General features: G+C 41.8%; 1 non-coding gene across 1 annotated transcript; it reads right to left on the bottom strand.

Annotated features, from left to right (window-relative positions):
* Nucleotides 1–549: 549 nt before the first annotated feature.
* On the bottom strand, nucleotides 550–2,457 carry LOC119630900 (small subunit ribosomal RNA). Its single transcript, XR_005246480.2, has one exon. It is a non-coding gene; the product is annotated as a small subunit ribosomal RNA (ribosomal RNA).
* Between the last annotated feature and the right edge of the window lie 2,543 nt (nucleotides 2,458–5,000).

The following is a 5,000-nucleotide window of genomic DNA, read 5'->3' as shown; positions in this document are numbered from 1 at the left end:
ACGTTTTCGCCGTGTGCGCGCGCGCGTTTCGCATTTTATACATAAATATTATAATATTCGAAATTTCGAATCTCAAAATATATAATAATAAACATATAAAACACGGTGGTACAACGCACGCACACACACGTTAAGAAAACTAAAACGTCTGTGAGTTTTTCTTTCGATCACCGCGTTCTCGCTCTCGAGCGCACTAGTGTCACGACGGCAATCGAATCGACACGACGACACACACACACACAACTACTGCATCACACACACACACACACACACCACAAACACAGAACAACACTGTAATTTCGGTGTCAGTAATGGTATTTTGTAGTGCGCGTATAGTTTTATGCGTGTGCTGCCGTGCGCGTGCAGTACGCAGCAGTATTAGATATATAATGTCAGCAGTCAGATTCAATATCGTCGCGACAAACGCGCGCGAGAGCGTGAGAAATCGGATAAACGATAAAAATTAAGAACGATCGAATGTATGCATGCGTATATATATATAAATAAATAAATAAAATATTTACATATCACACACAATACAACACACGTTAATGATCCTTCCGCAGGTTCCCCTACGGAAACCTTGTTACGACTTTTACTTCCTCTAAATGATCAAGTTTGGTCAACTTCCCAACAACGCCGACGGCCGTGAAGCCACCGCGTGTCGGTCCGAAGACCTCACTAAATCATTCAATCGGTAGTAGCGACGGGCGGTGTGTACAAAGGGCAGGGACGTAATCAACGCGAGCTTATGACTCGCGCTTACTAGGAATTCCTCGTTTATGGGGGATAATTGCAAACCCCAATCCCCAGCACGAAGGAGTTTCAGCGGGTTGCCCGGGCCTCTAGGCCAGGGAGAACATGCTGATTCCTTCAGTGTAGCGCGCGTGCGGCCCAGGACATCTAAGGGCATCACAGACCTGTTATTGCTCAATCTCGTGCGGCTCGAAGACGCCGGTCCCTCTAAGAAGAATTTTAATACGTCGTCAGTGAGTTGCGCGACACGAGGCCGCGCACACCTAAATAACGACGCCTATTTAGCAGGCTAGAGTCTCGTTCGTTACCGGAATTAACCAGACAAATCGCTCCACCAACTAAGAACGGCCATGCACCACCACCCACCGAATCAAGAAAGAGCTGTTAATCTGTCAATCCTTCCGGTGTCCGGGCCTGGTGAGATTTCCCGTGTTGAGTCAAATTAAGCCGCAGGCTCCACTCCTGGTGGTGCCCTTCCGTCAATTCCTTTAAGTTTCAGCTTTGCAACCATACTCCCCCCGGAGTCCAAAATCTTTGGTTTCCCGGAAGCTGCCCGCCGAGCCATTGTAGTAACGTCGGCGGATCGCTAGATGACATATTTACGGTTAGAACTAGGGCGGTATCTAATCGCCTTCGAACCTCTAACTTTCGTTCTTGATTGATGAAAACACCTTTGGCAAATGCTTTCGCTGATGTTCGTCTTGCGACGATCCAAGAATTTCACCTCTAACGTCGCAATACGAATGCCCCCAGTTATCCCTATTAATCATTACCTCGGAGTTCTGAAAACCAACAAAATAGAACCGAGATCATATTCTATTATTCCATGCACGAAATATTCAAGCAGCATTTTTAGCCCGCTTTGAGCACTCTAATTTGTTCAAAGTAAAATTGTCGGCCCACCTCGACACTCACCGAAGAGCACCGCGATAGGATTTTGATATTGAACCGGCGTTTTTTAGAACGCCGGCTCACCGACGATATGCTCCGCAAACGTGTCAGTATCACCGCGGATGCGGTGCACCGACAGCGCGGCGCACAAATGCAACTACGAGCTTTTTAACCGCAACAATTTTAGTATACGCTATTGGAGCTGGAATTACCGCGGCTGCTGGCACCAGACTTGCCCTCCAATTGTTCCTCGTTAAAATATTTAAAGTGTACTCATTCCGATTACGAGGCCTCGTAAGAGTCCCGTATCGTTATTTTTCGTCACTACCTCCCCGTGCCGGGAGTGGGTAATTTGCGCGCCTGCTGCCTTCCTTGGATGTGGTAGCCGTTTCTCAGGCTCCCTCTCCGGAATCGAACCCTGATTCCCCGTTACCCGTGACAACCATGGTAGTCGCAGAAACTACCATCGAAAGTTGATAAGGCAGACATTTGAAAGATGCGTCGCCGGTACTTGACCATGCGATCTGCAAAAGTTATCCAGATTCATCAAAATTAACGACTTCGGACGCGAGGCCCTCCGTCGATTGGTTTTGATCTAATAAAAGCACTCATCCCATCACTGGTCAGAGTTCTGATTGCATGTATTAGCTCTAGAATTACCACAGTTATCCAAGTAACTGAGTAAGATCTAAGGAACCAAAACTGATATATTGAGCCATTCGCGGTATCGCCTTAATACGGCTTGCACTGAGACATGCATGGCTTAATCTTTGAGACAAGCATATAACTACTGGCAGGATCAACCAGGGAGCTCTCTTTTTCGTTAGCTCGAAAACTAAAACGTCGCACCGCATCGGGCGTAAAAACGCTCGTACGGCGTGATCGTGTTTAGGTATTATAATAGTATTTATATAATAAACAACTCTCGTTGTTTACTAATAAATAATATCATTAAATATATAAAAATCCATATCCTAGAAAATTTAATTTTTAAGGAAAAGGATAATTATACAAAATCGGTCCACCGAGATTTCGCATAAACCGTTCACGTTAAAACATATAATGTTTAAATAAAAACACCATATGAAATATTATAATTCGTTTTAACGAATAAAATTTCAAAATCGCGCACGGAACGTACAGAATGACGTAAACGACTGAACGAACAGGTGCATTCGTCCGTTTGATTGTTTCATTCTGAAATTAGAAATGAACTAACCGAACGAACATGCCGTCGCATGAGTTACGCATATGTCTCACACGGTGTTACGGCGACCGCAGCGTTTCGGTTAATCTATAATAAATATATTATATTATTATTATTATTAAACACGAAACACACGCAACGCGCAAAACCAATGAACATATGAAAAATTTTAAAATTTCCAGGACCAAAAAATTTATGCGTCCAATCACAAAAGTCTCCTCCTCTCCTCAATGTATATATGTCAAGCTTCTGACCGGACAAGATATATATGAGAGATGGATAGATACTTCAGATCGCATGACGCAGGTCCGACGCTGATCAAATATATAATATATAACTTTATAATGTGTTCGTTTAAAAACGAGAGAGAAAAACTGAAAATGTAATCCAAAAAACAACAAACATCAATCAAATCTTCCTCTCTCGCCTCGCGCACCAACTAAGGCACGCCCGAACATCAAACGCGACACGCGCTCAAACCACACATGTGATGCGGGCCGTGCGCGTTCGCATGCATACATACGTAGGATCGTCGTCCGCGGTGAAGTCTGTTGAGCCGTGGATTTTAAATTTTAATTTAGACAGAATATAGTTTATTATTATTATTATTATTATTATTATTATTATTAGTATTAGTATTATTATTAATTATGTATATTTATTTTAAATGTTATTAATTAAAATATAATTTTTTTTAAAAGATTTTTATTACGACTAAGTCTCGTCGGCCAGGTCTAAATATTTTATTAATTTGTCCTTTTCTGCCTTCACGAGGTGAAGGTACATCACGCCTTGATGATGATGATGATGATGATGATGATGATGATGATGATATTGATAAATTTTCATATCCACCACGTAGAAGGTTATCATTATGACATCTTATTATGTACGTAGGTACATTAACATTAATAACTCCTCCTGAACTGAGAACTGACTCCAGAGCGAGAAGAAGAAACCTCCTCACGTAGCGCGCAGTACCTATCGTGGATAATAATAACTACTACATAACTAACTGCCTTCTGTATCAGGACCCCTAACCCAGTTAGCTAGCTAGCTGGCTGGCTGGCTGGCTGGCTGGCTGGCTGGCTGGCTGGCTGGCTGGCTGGCTGGCTGGCTGGCTGGCTGGCTGGCTGGCTGGCTGGCTGGTACCTACTACCGACACAACTATTGGAATAATTATTTTTAAATCAATCAATCAATCGATAAAAATCAATAATGGCGGTAGTCTAGTGGGCCAGGTCTAAATATTATATTAAATTGTCCTTTTCTGCCTTCACGAGGTTCTTTCTTTCTTTCTTTGTTTCTTTCTCGTCATGAAGAATGGTGATATCAACCAACACTGCGCGACGCGCAGACCGATCTATCATCAAAATATCAGGCTCATTGGCAACAAAATACTTAAATAACAATAACAATAACAATAATATAAATTATTATAAACTTAGTAAATATCAAATATCACCCCTTAAAAGTAGAACTAACACGACTCTGGAATACACACAAAGAAACTTATTCCCAATAGTAACAGGCGTAGTAGCAAAAAGTATACATAGATACATTAACAAATCGGAAGCAAACATAAACATAGGCACACATAATACAAAAACAAGCACCCATATACACACATGCACAATAATAAGTATAGTTTTGGGTAATACAGTCTTCATAAATTCTGGTTGATATTGGTATCGGTATTGGTATTGGTATTGGTATTGGTATTGGTATTGGTATTGGTATTGGTATTGGTAAGGTAACTTAAGGTAAGGTAAGGTAAGGTAAGGTAAGGTAAGGTAAGGTAAGGTAAGGTAAGGTAAGGTAAGGTAAGGTAAGGTAAGGTAAGGTAAGGTAAGGTAAGGTAAGGTAAGGTAAGGTAAGGTAAGGTAAGGTAAGGAAAAGGTAATGTAAGGTAAGGTAAGGTAAGGAAAAGGTAAGGAAAAGGTAAGGAAAAGGTACAAGAAAACCGTATCATATGAGAGCAAGATGAGTTGATGTGTAATCCTAGCGACTTGGTTATGTCCTGTCCATGCAAGTAATCGCCTGCATTAGCAAAACGAGAACAGCCAGAAAGAAACAATAATAATTTATGTCTAATAGACTAACCTCGACGGTGGCATGCCCGACAAATGTTCGGTCCGAGTCCCGT

This window comes from Bombyx mori, chromosome 11, assembly GCF_030269925.1.
Source record: "Bombyx mori chromosome 11, ASM3026992v2".
Classification (NCBI taxonomy): Eukaryota; Metazoa; Arthropoda; class Insecta; order Lepidoptera; family Bombycidae; genus Bombyx; species Bombyx mori.
Note: the sequence above shows the minus strand (reverse complement) of the source record. Positions and strands in the feature narration are given on the sequence as shown.